Source organism: Heterodontus francisci, chromosome 45 (genome assembly GCF_036365525.1).
Source record: "Heterodontus francisci isolate sHetFra1 chromosome 45, sHetFra1.hap1, whole genome shotgun sequence".
In the NCBI taxonomy this organism is placed as follows: domain Eukaryota; kingdom Metazoa; phylum Chordata; class Chondrichthyes; order Heterodontiformes; family Heterodontidae; genus Heterodontus; species Heterodontus francisci.
The window spans coordinates 19,113,889-19,128,714 of record NC_090415.1 but is presented as its reverse complement, the minus strand read 5'-3'; the positions used below and the strand labels follow the sequence as shown (position 1 = coordinate 19,128,714).

Below are 14,826 nucleotides of genomic sequence, written 5' to 3'. Positions count from 1 at the left end.
TTGCTGCCGCACGGACTTCTCTCCTTCTTCATCCCTTGCTGTGTTTTTTTGACTATATTCTATCTTCTCCTTTTAAGTACCAACGATCTTCTGTTGACCCCTGTCCAAGTGTGCTGACGATGTCCTGTAACACCCTTTCATTTATCCTTCTTGTGGTGCAAGGATGTTACCATATTAGTTTTGAATTGTTCCAAGTGTCCTAATTGGTCCAGGTTGACATCATTGTTTGACACTAGTTAGTTAATGGTTGAATCTACACACAGTACAGATGTTTCCCGACACTTTCTATTTTAGCAAGGATCCTAAAGGTTACATTCTTGCTGATCCCAGACATTTTTTTCTTTAATTCTGCCTTTATCTCATCTCTCTCCATGCAAGGATTGCTGGTGACTCTCCCATTGTTCTCAAAAAAAGGTTAAAACAAAGTATAGCCTTGAAAACACATTTCATAGTAAAGCAAGCAACAGATCAAACAGACTTCAATATATTGATGTACAAAGCATATCATTAATCCTATTATTTTAGCTGTCCTTATTTGTCACAAACGTAAAATATGTCACGGTCCATCGCGCCCACATTGTGGATTCTCCTCCAGCGACATGACTTGCCTTTTTTTTTCCTATGGCTACGTGCATCTTCCACACTGACACATCTCTCAACATGACATTTTAACATAGTTCAGTGAAGATGACCGTCATGCTTCACAATCCAACATTAACATTGCAGTTCTTGCATAAATGTAAGCCATGAAAATACTCTAAACTTTACACAGCGGTGAGCAGTGTTCAGGTGATACAGAAAATCTGGTGCGTTGGGCAGAGACAATCAGTTAATCTATCAAAGTCTCTTGATGTCATGCTCCTATCTATACTACTTACAACACAACTATTCTTTTGTTACTGCAAAGCTTGGATAGATGGCTCTGGATTGTGTTATCTAAGTAAGTGGTTGTTCTCCTTCCAGCAATGTGGATTGAGGGGAGATCTGATGCAGATGTAGGTAAGTTAGACAAGGATAACCCGTTCCCATTAGTTGATGGTACAAGGACTAGGAGACACATATTGATGGTTTTTGGAAAGAGATGCAGCGAAATGTGAGCAAGCACTTTTTGCTTTACCTGCTACATTGCAACTGCAATCTCTGTCCACAAGTGTGGTGGAAGCAGAGACAATCAATGATTTCAATAGGAAATTGGAGAAACACTTGAAGGAAACAAACTTGCTCCAGGGTGACGCCAATCAAGCGGGAGAATGAATCTGATTGGATGATAAGAATATTTTATCAATTTCAATTCTGTCAAAGCTTTGACATTTTTTTCGTTTGTAAAATACTGCAACATAAAGTAAACCTGCAATTTAAGGTTGCGATGGCTGGGAATCGAACCCAGGTCAACTGCTCGGAAGGCAGCTATGCTCACCACTATACCACCATCGCTTACTGCACTATGCTGGTCCAGCGTTTTGATTAATAGAATGCTGTACAATGGTTTCAACTTGCACCTGAGCAATACGATTATGTTAACAGAAACACAATACTGTGAATGCTGGAAATCTGAAATAAAATCAGAAAGTGCTGCAAATATTCTGATCAAAGGTCACTAACCTGAAACGTTAACTCCGCTTCTCTCTCCACAGATGCTGCCAGACCTGCTGAGTATTTCCAGCATTTCTTGTTTTTATTTCAGATTTCCAGCATCTGCAGTATTTTGCTTTTATTTTAGAGTTTAGTAGCGTACTGATCCTTTTTGCTTACTGGGCAGAACTATGCAGTGGAGAGACGCTCAAAACTGTACGAAGAACAATGTTTTTAACGGGCCCACAATTTCGAAGTTTAAGGAGGACAAAATACACAGCAATGTATGCATATAGTAAAGAGCTGCAAGTTTCAGATCGATATTACCTGAACAGAGGTGAGACAGAGAATACCCAACCCGTCTCACCTTTAGATTCCTGACCAAGATAGACCTACAAGGTACAAACTCAAGTTATGTGACCAAGTCAGAGAGTTTATTTGGCTTAACTAAGATGTACAAAGTTAATACTTAACAATGGTAATAGATATTCAGTAACACACAACACCCGTTCTTGTTTCTGTTCTTGCTGCCGCACGGACTTCTCTCCTTCTTCATCCCTTGCTGTGTTTTTTTGACTATATTCTATCTTCTCCTTTTAAGTACCAACGATCTTCTGTTGACCCCTGTCCAAGTGTGCTGACGATGTCCTGTAACACCCTTTCTTTTATCCTTCTTGTGGTGCAAGGATGTTACCATATTAGTTTTGAATTGTTCCAAGTGTCCTAATTGGTCTAGGTTGACATTACTGTTTGACACCAGTTAGTTAATGGTTGAATCTACACACAGTACCGATGTTTCCAGACTCTTTCTATTTCAGCAAGGATCCTAAAGGTTACATTCTTGCTGATCCCAGACATTTTTTTCTTTAATTCTGCCTTTATCTCATCTCTCTCCATGCAAGGAGTGCTGGTGACTCTCCCATTGTTCTCACAAAAAGGTTTAAACAAAGTATCGCCTTGAAAACACATTTCATAATAAAGCAAGCAACAGATCAAACAGACTTCAATATATTGATGTACAAAGCATATCATTAATCCTATTATTTTAGCTGTCCTTATTTGTCACAAACGTAAAATATGTCACGGTCCATCGCGCCCACATTGTGGATTCTCCTCCAGCTACATGACTTGCCTTTTTTTTTCCTATGGCTACGTGCATCTTCCACACTGACACATCTCTCAACATGACATTTTAACATAGTTCAGTGAAGATGACCGTCATGCTTCACAATCCAACCTAACATTGCAGTTCTTGCATAAATGTAAGCCATGAAAATACTCCAAACTTTACACAGCGTTGAGCAGTGTTCAGGTGATACAGAAAATCTGGTGCGTTGGGCAGAGACAATCAGTTAATCTATCAAAGTCTCTTGAAGTTATGCTCCTATCTATACTACTTACAACACAACTATTCTTATGCTATTGAAAAGCTTGGATAGATGGCTCTGGATTGTGTTATCTAAGTAGGTGGTTGTTCTCCTTCCAGCAATGTGGATTGAGGGGAGATCTGATGCAGGTGTAGGTAAGTTAGACAAGGATAACCCGTTCCCATTAGTTGATGGTACAATGACTAGGAGACACAGATTGATGGTTTTGGGAAAGAGATGCCGGGAAATGTGAGGAAGCACTTTTTGCTTTCCCTGCTACATTGCAACTGCAATGTCTGTCCACAAGTGTGGTGGAAGCAGAGACAATCAATGATTTCAATAGGAAATTGGAGAAACACTTGAAGGAAACAAACTTGCTCCAGGGTGACGCCAATCAAGCAGGAGTATGAATCTGATTGGATGATAAGAATATTTTATCACTTTCAATTCTGTCAAAGCTTTGACATTTTTTTCGTTTGTAAAATACTGCAACATAAAGTAAACCTGCAACTTAAGGTTGCGATGGCCGGGAATCGAACCCAGGTCAACTGCTTGGAAGGCAGCTATGCTCTCCACTATACCAGCATCGCTTACTGCGCTGTACTTGTCCAGCGTTTTGATTAATAGAATGCTGTACAATGGTTTCAACTTGCACCTGAGCAACACGATTATGTCAACAGAAACACAATACTGTGAATGCTGGAAATCTGAAATAAAATCAGAAAGTGCTACAAATATTCTGATTAATGGTCACTCACCTGAAAAGTTAAATCTGCTTCTCTCTCCACAGATGCTGCCAGACCTGCTGAGTATTTCCAGCATTTCTTGTTTTTATTTCAGATTTCCAGCATCTGCAGTATTTTGCATTTATTTTAGAGTTTAGTAGCGAACTGATCCTTTTTGCTTACTGGGCAGAACTATGCAGTGGAGTGACGCAGAAAACTGTACGAAGAACAATGTTTTTAACGGGCCCACAATTTCGAAGTTTAAGGAGGACAAAATACAAAGCAATGTATGCATATAGTAAAGAGCTGTAAGTTTCAGGTAGATGTTACCTGAACAGAGGTGAGACAGAGAATACCCAACCCGTCTCACCTTTAGATTCCAGACCAAGATAGACCGACAAGGTACAAACTCAAGTTATGTGTCCAAGTCAGAGAGTTTATTAGGCTTAACCAAGATGTACAAAGTTAACACTTAGCAAGGGTAATAGATATTCAGTAACACACAACACCCGTTCTTGTTTCTGTGCTTGCTGCGGCACGGACTTCTCTCCTTCTTCATCCCTTGCTGTGTTTTCTTGACTGTATTCTATCTTCTCCTTTTAAGTACCAACGATCTTCTGTTGACCCCTCTCTAAGTGTGATGACGATGTCCTGTAACACCCTTTCTTTTATACTTCTTGTGGTGCAAGGATGTTACCATATTAGTTTTGAATTGTTCCAAGTGTCCTAATTGGTCCAGGTTGACAACATTGTTTGACACTAGTTAGTTAATGGTTGAATCTACACACAGTACAGATGTTTCCCGACTCTTTCTATTTTAGCAAGGATCCTAAAGGTTACATTCTTGATGATCCCAGACATGTTTTTCTTTAATTCTGCCTTTATCTCATCTCTCTCCATGCAAGGAGTGCTGGTGACTCTCCCATTGTTCTCAAAAAAAGGTTTAAACAAAGTATAGCCTTGAAAACACATTTCATAATAAAGCAAGCAACAGATCAAACAGACTTCAATATATTGATGTACAAAGCATATCATTAATCCTATTATTTTAGCTGTCCTTATTTGTCACAAACGTAAAATATGCCACGGTCCATCGCGCCCACATTGTGGATTCTCCTCCAGCCACATGACTTGCCTTTTTTTTTCCTATGGCTACGTGCATCTTCCACACTGACACATCTCTCAACATGACATTTTAACATAGTTCAGTGAAGATGACCGTCATGCTTCACAATCCAACATTAACATTGCAGTTCTTGCATAAATGTAAGCCATGAAAATACTCTAAACTTTACACAGCGGTGAGCAGTGTTCAGGTGATACAGAAAATCTGGTGCGTTGGGCAGAGACAATCAGTTAATCTATCAAAGTCCCTTGAAGTTATGCTCCTATCTATACTACTTACAACACAACTATTCTTTTGATATTGAAAAGCTTGGATAGATGGCTCTGGATTGTGTTATCTAAGTAAGTGGTTGTTCTCCTTACAGCAATGTGGATTGAGGGGATATCTGATGCAGGTGTAGGTAAGTTAGACAAGGATAACCCGTTCCCATTAGTTGATGGTACAAGGACTAGGAGACACAGATTGATGGTTTTGGGAAAGAGATGCAGGGAAATTTGAGGAAGCACTTTTTGCTTTACCTGCCACATTGCAACTGCAATGTCTGTCCACAAGTGTGGTGGAAGCAGAGACAATCAATGATTTCAATAGGAAATTGGAGAAACACTTGAAGGAAACAAACTTGCTCCAGGATGACGCCAATCAAGCAAGAGAATGAATCTGATTGGATGATAAGAATATTTTATCAATTTCAATTCTGTCAAAGCTTTGACATTTTTTTCGTTTGCAAAATACTGCAACATAAAGCAAACCTGCAATTTAAGGTTGCGATGGCTGGGAATCGAACCCAGGTCAACTGCTTGGAAGGCAGTTATGCTCACCACTATACCACCATCGCTTACTGTACTATGTTGGTCCAGCGTTTTGATTAATAGAATGCTGTACAATGGTTTCAACTTGCACCTGAGCAACACGATTTTGTTCACAGAAACACAATACTGTGAATGCTGGAAATCTGAAAAAAAATCAGAAAGTGCTGCAAATATTCTGATCTGCTTCTCTCTCCACAGATGCTGCCAGACCTGCTGAGTATTTCCAGCATTTCTTGTTTTTATTTCAGATTTCCAGCGTCTGCAGTATTTTGCTTTTATTTTAGAGTTGAGTCGCGAACTGATCCTTTTTGCTTACTGGGCAGAACTATGCAGTGGAGTGACGCAGAAAACTGTACGAAGAACAATGTTTTTAACGGGCCAACAATTTCGACGTTTAAGGAGAACAAAATACACAGCAATGTATGCATATAGTGAAGAGCTGTAAGTTTCAGGTAGATGTTACCTGAACAGAGGTGAGACAGAGAATACCCAACCCGTCTCACCTTTAGATTCCTGACCAAGATAGACCGACAAGGTACAAACTCAAGTTATGTGACCAAGTCAGAGAGTTTATTAGGCTTAACCAAGATGTACAAAGTTAATACTTAACAATGGTAATAGATATTCAGTAACACACAACACCCGTTCTTGTTTCTGTGCTTGCTGCCGCACGGACTTCTCTCCTTCTTCATCCCTTGCTGTGTTTTTTCGACTGTATTCTATCTTCTCCTTTTAAGTACCAACGTTCTTCTGTTGACCCCTCTCTAAGTGTGCTGACGATGTCCTGTAACACCCTTTCTTTTATCCTTCTTGTGGTGCAAGGATGTTACCATATTAGTTTTGAATTGTTCCAAGTGTCCTAATTGGTCCAGGTTGACATCATTGTTTGACACTAGTTAGTTAATGGTTGAATCTACACACAGTACAGATGTTTCCCGACTCTTTCTATTTTAGCAAGGATCCTAAAGGTTACATTCTTGCTGATCCCAGACATTTTTTTCTTTAATTCTGCCTTTATCTCATCTCTCTCCATGCAAGGAGTGCTGGTGACTCTCCCATTGTTCTCACAAAAAGGTTTAAACAAAGTATAGCCTTGAAAACACATTTCATAATAAAGCAAGCAACAGATCAAACAGACTTCAATATATTGATGTACAAAGCATATCATTAATCCTATTATTTTAGCTGTCCTTATTTGTCACAAACGTAAAATATGTCACGGTCCATCGCGCCCACATTGTGGATTCTCCTCCAGCTACATGACTTGCCTTTTTTTTTCCTATGGCTACGTGCATCTTCCACACTGACACATCTCTCAACATGACATTTTAACATAGTTCAGTGAAGATGACCGTCATGCTTCACAATCCAACATTAACATTGCAGTTCTTGCATAAATGTAAGCCATGAAAATACTCTAAACTTTACACAGCGGTGAGCAGTGTTCAGGTGATGCAGAAAATCTGGTGCGTTGGGCAGAGACAATCAGTTAATCTATCAAAGTCCCTTGAAGTTATGCTCCTACCTATACTACTTACAACACAACTATTCTTTTGATATTGAAAAGCTTGGATAGATGGCTCTGGATTGTGTTATCTAAGTAAGTGGTTGTTCTCCTGACAGCAATGTGGATTGAGGGGAGATCTGATGCAGGTGTACGTAAGTTAGACAAGGATAACCCGTTCCCATTAGTTGATGGTACAAGGACTAGGAGACACAGATTGATGGTTTTGGGAAAGAGATGCAGGGAAATTTGAGGAAGCACTTTTTGCTTTCCCTGCTACATTGCAACTGCAATGTCTGTCCACAAGTGTGGTGGAAGCAGAGACAATCAATGATTTCAATAGGAAATTGGAGAAACACTTGAAGGAAACAAACTTGCTCCAGGGTGACGCCAATCAAGCAGGAGAATGAATCTGATTGGATGATAAGAATATTTTATCACTTTCAATTCTGTCAAAGCTTTGACATTTTTTTCGTTTGTAAAATACTGCAACATAAATTAAACCTGCAATTTAAGGTTGCGATGGCTGGGAATCGAACCCAGGTCAACTGCTTGGAAGGCAGCTATGCTCTCCACTATACCAGCATCCCTTACTGCACTGTGCTTGTCCAGCGTTTTGATTAATAGAATGCTGTACAATGGTTTCAACTTGCACCTGAGCAACACGATTATGTCAACAGAAACACAATACTGTGAATGCTGGAAATCTGAAATAAAATCAGAAAGTGCTGCAAATATTCTGATTAATGGTCACTCACCTGAAAAGTTAAATCTGCTTCTCTCTCCACAGATGCTGCCAGACCTGCTGAGTATTTCCAGCATTTCTTGTTTTTATTTCAGATTTCCAGCATCTGCAGTATTTTGCATTTATTTTAGAGTTTAGTAGCGAACTGATCCTTTTTGCTTACTGGGCAGAACTATGCAGTGGAGTGACGCAGAAAACTGTACGAAGAACAATGTTTTTAACGGGCCCACAATTTCGAAGTTTAAGGAGGACAAAATACACAGCAATGTATGCATATAGTAAAGAGCTGTAAGTTTCAGGTAGATGTTACCTGAACAGAGGTGAGACAGAGAATACCCAACCCGTCTCACCTTTAGATTCCAGACCAAGATAGACTGACAAGGTACAAACACAAGTTATGTGACCAAGTCAGAGAGTTTATTAGGCTTAACCAAGATGTACAAAGTTAACACTTAGCAATGGTAATAGATATTCAGTAACACACAACACCCGTTCTTGTTTCTGTGCTTGCTGCGGCACGGACTTCTCTCCTTCTTCATCCCTTGCTGTGTTTTCTTGACTGTATTCTATCTTCTCCTTTTAAGTACCAACGATCTTCTGTTGACCCCTCTCTAAGTGTGATGACGATGTCCTGTAACACCCTTTCTTTTATCCTTCTTGTGGTGCAAGGATGTTACCATATTAGTTTTGAATTGTTCCAAGTGTCCTAATTGGTCCAGGTTGACATCATTGTTTGACACTAGTTAGTTAATGGTTGAATCTACACACAGTACAGATGTTTCCCGACTCTTTCTATTTTAGCAAGGATCCTAAAGGTTACATTCTTGATGATCCCAGACATTTTTTTCTTTAATTCTGCCTTTATCTCATCTCTCTCCATGCAAGGAGTGCTGGTGACTCTCCCATTGTTCTCAAAAAAAGGTTTAAACAAAGTATAGCCTTGAAAACACATTTCATAATAAAGCAAGCAACAGATCAAACAGACTTCAATATATTGATGTACAAAGCATATCATTAATCCTATTATTTTAGCTGTCCTTATTTGTCACAAACGTAAAATATGCCACGGTCCATCGCGCCCACATTGTGGATTCTCCTCCAGCCACATGACTTGCCTTTTTTTTTCCTATGGCTACGTGCATCTTCCACACTGACACATCTCTCAACATGACATTTTAACATAGTTCAGTGAAGATGACCGTCATGCTTCACAATCCAACATTAACATTGCAGTTCTTGCATAAATGTAAGCCATGAAAATACTCTAAACTTTACACAGCGGTGAGCAGTGTTCAGGTGATACAGAAAATCTGGTGCGTTGGGCAGAGACAATCAGTTAATCTATCAAAGTCCCTTGAAGTTATGCTCCTATCTATACTACTTACAACACAACTATTCTTTTGATATTGAAAAGCTTGGATAGATGGCTCTGGATTGTGTTATCTAAGTAAGTGGTTGTTCTCCTTACAGCAATGTGGATTGAGGGGATATCTGATGCAGGTGTAGGTAAGTTAGACAAGGATAACCCGTTCCCATTAGTTGATGGTACAAGGACTAGGAGACACAGATTGATGGTTTTGGGAAAGAGATGCAGGGAAATTTGAGGAAGCACTTTTTGCTTTCCCTGCTACATTGCAACTGCAATGTCTGTCCACAAGTGTGGTGGAAGCAGAGACAATCAATGATTTCAATAGGAAATTGGAGAAACACTTGAAGGAAACAAACTTGCTCCAGGGTGACGCCAATCAAGCAGGAGAATGAATCTGATTGGATGATAAGAATATTTTATCACTTTCAATTCTGTCAAAGCTTTGACATTTTTTTCGTTTGTAAAATACTGCAACATAAAGTAAACCTGCAATTTAAGGTTGCGATGGTCGGGAATCGAACCCAGGTCAACTGCTTGGAAGGCAGCTATGCTCTCCACTATACCAGCATCCCTTACTGCACTGTGCTTGTCCAGCGTTTTGATTAATAGAATGCTGTACAATGGTTTCAACTTGCACCTGAGCAACACGATTATGTCAACAGAAACACAATACTGTGAATGCTGGAAATCTGAAATAAAATCAGAAAGTGCTGCAAATATTCTGATTAATGGTCACTCACCTGAAAAGTTAAATCTGCTTCTCTCTCCACAGATGCTGCCAGACCTGCTGAGTATTTCCAGCATTTCTTGTTTTTATTTCAGATTTCCAGCATCTGCAGTATTTTGCATTTATTTTAGAGTTTAGTAGCGAACTGATCCTTTTTGCTTACTGGGCAGAACTATGCAGTGGAGTGACGCAGAAAACTGTACGAAGAACAATGTTTTTAACGGGCCCACAATTTCGAAGTTTAAGGAGGACAAAGTACACAGCAATGTATGCATATAGTAAAGAGCTGTAAGTTTCAGGTAAATGTTACCTGAACAGAGGTGAGACAGAGAATACCCAACCCGTCTCACCTTTAGATTCCAGACCAAGATAGACCGACAAGGTACAAACTCAAGTTATGTGACCAAGTCAGAGAGTTTATTAGGCTTAACCAAGATGTACAAAGTTAACACTTAGCAATGGTAATAGATATTCAGTAACACACAACACCCGTTCTTGTTTCTGTGCTTGCTGCGGCACGGACTTCCCTCCTTCTTCATCCCTTGCTGTGTTTTCTTGACTGTATTCTATCTTCTCCTTTTAAGTACCAACGATCTTCTGTTGACCCCTCTCTAAGTGTGATGACGATGTCCTGTAACACCCTTTCTTTTATCCTTCTTGTGGTGCAAGGATGTTACCATATTAGTTTTGAATTGTTCCAAGTGTCCTAATTGGTCCAGGTTGACATCATTGTTTGACACTAGTTAGTTAATGGTTGAATCTACACACAGTACAGATGTTTCCCGACTCTTTCTATTTTAGCAAGGATCCTAAAGGTTACATTCTTGATGATCCCAGACATTTTTTTCTTTAATTCTGCCTTTATCTCATCTCTCTCCATGCAAGGAGTGCTGGTGACTCTCCCATTGTTCTCAAAAAAAGGTTTAAACAAAGTATAGCCTTGAAAACACATTTCATAATAAAGCAAGCAACAGATCAAACAGACTTCAATATATTGATGTACAAAGCATATCATTAATCCTATTATTTTAGCTGTCCTTATTTGTCACAAACGTAAAATATGCCACGGTCCATCGCGCCCACATTGTGGATTCTCCTCCAGCCACATGACTTGCCTTTTTTTTTCCTATGGCTACGTGCATCTTCCACACTGACACATCTCTCAACATGACATTTTAACATAGTTCAGTGAAGATGACCGTCATGCTTCACAATCCAACATTAACATTGCAGTTCTTGCATAAATGTAAGCCATGAAAATACTCTAAACTTTACACAGCGGTGAGCAGTGTTCAGGTGATACAGAAAATCTGGTGCGTTGGGCAGAGACAATCAGTTAATCTATCAAAGTCCCTTGAAGTTATGCTCCTATCTATACTACTTACAACACAACTATTCTTTTGATATTGAAAAGCTTGGATAGATGGCTCTGGATTGTGTTATCTAAGTAAGTGGTTGTTCTCCTTACAGCAATGTGGATTGAGGGGATATCTGATGCAGGTGTAGGTAAGTTAGACAAGGATAACCCGTTCCCATTAGTTGATGGTACAAGGACTAGGAGACACAGATTGATGGTTTTGGGAAAGAGATGCAGGGAAATTTGAGGAAGCACTTTTTGCTTTACCTGCCACATTGCAACTGCAATGTCTGTCCACAAGTGTGGTGGAAGCAGAGACAATCAATGATTTCAATAGGAAATTGGAGAAACACTTGAAGGAAACAAACTTGCTCCAGGATGACGCCAATCAAGCAAGAGAATGAATCTGATTGGATGATAAGAATATTTTATCAATTTCAATTCTGTCAAAGCTTTGACATTTTTTCCGTTTGCAAAATACTGCAACATAAAGCAAACCTGCAATTTAAGGTTGCGATGGCTGGGAATCGAACCCAGGTCAACTGCTTGGAAGGCAGCTATGCTCACCACTATACCACCATCGCTTACTGTACTATGTTGGTCCAGCGTTTTGATTAATAGAATGCTGTACAATGGTTTCAACTTGCACCTGAGCAACACGATTTTGTTCACAGAAACACAATACTGTGAATGCTGGAAATCTGAAAAAAAATCAGAAAGTGCTGCAAATATTCTGATCTGCTTCTCTCTCCACAGATGCTGCCAGACCTGCTGAGTATTTCCAGCATTTCTTGTTTTTATTTCAGATTTCCAGCGTCTGCAGTATTTTGCTTTTATTTTAGAGTTGAGTCGCGAACTGATCCTTTTTGCTTACTGGGCAGTACTATGCAGTGGAGTGACGCAGAAAACTGTACGAAGAACAATGTTTTTAACGGGCCAACAATTTCGAAGTTTAAGGAGGACAAAATACACAGCAATGTATGCATATAGTGAAGAGCTGTAAGTTTCAGGTAGATGTTACCTGAACAGAGGTGAGACAGAGAATACCCAACCCGTCTCACCTTTAGATTCCTGACCAAGATAGACCGACAAGGTACAAACTCAAGTTATGTGACCAAGTCAGAGAGTTTATTAGGATTAACCAAGATGTACAAAGTTAATACTTAACAATGGTAATAGATATTCAGTAACACACAACACCCGTTCTTGTTTCTGTGCTTGCTGCCGCACGGACTTCTCTCCTTCTTCATCCCTTGCTGTGTTTTTTCGACTGTATTCTATCTTCTCCTTTTAAGTACCAACGTTCTTCTGTTGACCCCTCTCTAAGTGTGCTGACGATGTCCTGTAACACCCTTTCTTTTATCCTTCTTGTGGTGCAAGGATGTTACCATATTAGTTTTGAATTGTTCCAAGTGTCCTAATTGGTCCAGGTTGACATCATTGTTTGACACTAGTTAGTTAATGGTTGAATCTACACACAGTACAGATGTTTCCCGACTCTTTCTATTTTAGCAAGGATCCTAAAGGTTACATTCTTGCTGATCCCAGACATTTTTTTCTTTAATTCTGCCTTTATCTCATCTCTCTCCATGCAAGGAGTGCTGGTGACTCTCCCATTGTTCTCACAAAAAGGTTTAAACAAAGTATAGCCTTGAAAACACATTTCATAATAAAGCAAGCAACAGATCAAACAGACTTCAATATATTGATGTACAAAGCATATCATTAATCCTATTATTTTAGCTGTCCTTATTTGTCACAAACGTAAAATATATCACGGTCCATCGCGCCCACATTGTGGATTCTCCTCCAGCTACATGACTTGCCTTTTTTTTTCCTATGGCTACGTGCATCTTCCACACTGACACATCTCTCAACATGACATTTTAACATAGTTCAGTGAAGATGACCGTCATGCTTCACAATCCAACATTAACATTGCAGTTCTTGCATAAATGTAAGCCATGAAAATACTCTAAACTTTACACAGCGGTGAGCAGTGTTCAGGTGATGCAGAAAATCTGGTGCGTTGGGCAGAGACAATCAGTTAATCTATCAAAGTCCCTTGAAGTTATGCTCCTACCTATACTACTTACAACACAAATATTCTTTTGATATTGAAAAGCTTGGATAGATGGCTCTGGATTGTGTTATCTAAGTAAGTGGTTGTTCTCCTTACAGCAATGTGGATTGAGGGGAGATCTGATGCAGGTGTCGGTAAATTAGACAGGGATAACCCGTTCCCATTAGTTGATGGTACAAGGACTAGGAGACACAGATTGATGGTTTTGGGAAAGAGATGCAGGGAAATTTGAGGAAGCACTTTTTGCTTTCCCTGCCACATTGCAACTGCAATGTCTGTCCACAAGTGTGGTGGAAGCAGAGACAATCAATGATGTCAATAGGAAATTGGAGAAACACTTGAAGGAAACAAACTTGCTCCAGGATGACGCCAATCAAGCAAGAGAATGAATCTGATTGGATGATAAGAATATTTTATCAATTTCAATTCTGTCAAAGCTTTGACATTTTTTTCGTTTGCAAAATACTGCAACATAAAGCAAAACTGCAATTTAAGGTTGCGATGGCTGGGAATCGAACCCAGGTCAACTGCTTGGAAGGCAGCTATGCTCACCACTATACCACCATCGCTTACTGTACTATGTTGGTCCAGCGTTTTGATTAATAGAATGCTGTACAATGGTTTCAACTTGTACCTGAGCAACAAGATTTTGTTCACAGAAACACAATACTGTGAATGCTGGAAATCTGAAAAAAAATCAGAAAGTGCTGCAAATATTCTGATCTGCTTCTCTCTCCACAGATGCTGCCAGACCTGCTGAGTATTTACAGCATTTCTTGTTTTTATTTCAGATTTCCAGCATCTGCAGTATTTTGCTTTTATTTTAGAGTTGAGCAGCGAACTGATCCTTTTTGCTTACTGGGCAGAACTATGCAGTGGAGTGACGCAGAAAACTGTACGAAGAACAATGTTTTTAACGGGCCCACAATTTCGAAGTTTAAGGAGGACAAAATACACAGCAATGTATGCATATAGTGAAGAGCTGTAAGTTTCAGGTAGATGTTACCTGAACAGAGGTGAGACAGAGAATACCCAACCCGTCTCACCTTTAGATTCCTGACCAAGATAGACCGACAAGGTACAAACTCAAGTTATGTGACCAAGTCAGAGAGTTTATTAGGATTAACCAAGATGTACAAAGTTAATACTTAACAATGGTAATAGATATTCAGTAACACACAACACCCGTTCTTGTTTCTGTACTTGCTGCGGCACGGACTTCTCTCCTTCTTCATCCCTTGCTGTGTTTTTTCGACTGTATTCTATCTTCTCCTTTTAAGTACCAACGTTCTTCTGTTGACCCCTCTCTAAGTGTGCTGACGATGTCCTGTAACACCCTTTCTTTTATCCTTCTTGTGGTGCAAGGATGTTACCATATTAGTTTTGAATTGTTCCAAGTGTCCTAATTGGTCCAGGTTGACATCATTGTTTGACACTAGTTA

At 39.6% G+C, this 14,826-nt stretch overlaps 5 non-coding genes across 5 annotated transcripts; all 5 read right to left on the bottom strand.

Moving 5' to 3' along the window:
- Window positions 1-1,362: 1,362 nt before the first annotated feature.
- Window positions 1,363-1,434, bottom strand: trnag-ucc (transfer RNA glycine (anticodon UCC)). Its single transcript has one exon. It is a non-coding gene; the product is annotated as a tRNA-Gly (tRNA).
- A 2,023-nt stretch (window positions 1,435-3,457) lies between these two features.
- Window positions 3,458-3,529, bottom strand: trnag-ucc (transfer RNA glycine (anticodon UCC)). The gene has a single exon. It is a non-coding gene; the product is annotated as a tRNA-Gly (tRNA).
- A 2,024-nt stretch (window positions 3,530-5,553) lies between these two features.
- On the bottom strand, window positions 5,554-5,625 carry trnag-ucc (transfer RNA glycine (anticodon UCC)). Its single transcript has one exon. It is a non-coding gene; the product is annotated as a tRNA-Gly (tRNA).
- A 6,188-nt stretch (window positions 5,626-11,813) lies between these two features.
- On the bottom strand, window positions 11,814-11,885 carry trnag-ucc (transfer RNA glycine (anticodon UCC)). Its single transcript has one exon. It is a non-coding gene; the product is annotated as a tRNA-Gly (tRNA).
- A 1,996-nt stretch (window positions 11,886-13,881) lies between these two features.
- trnag-ucc (transfer RNA glycine (anticodon UCC)) lies at window positions 13,882-13,953 on the bottom strand. Its single transcript has one exon. It is a non-coding gene; the product is annotated as a tRNA-Gly (tRNA).
- Window positions 13,954-14,826: the final 873 nt, after the last annotated feature.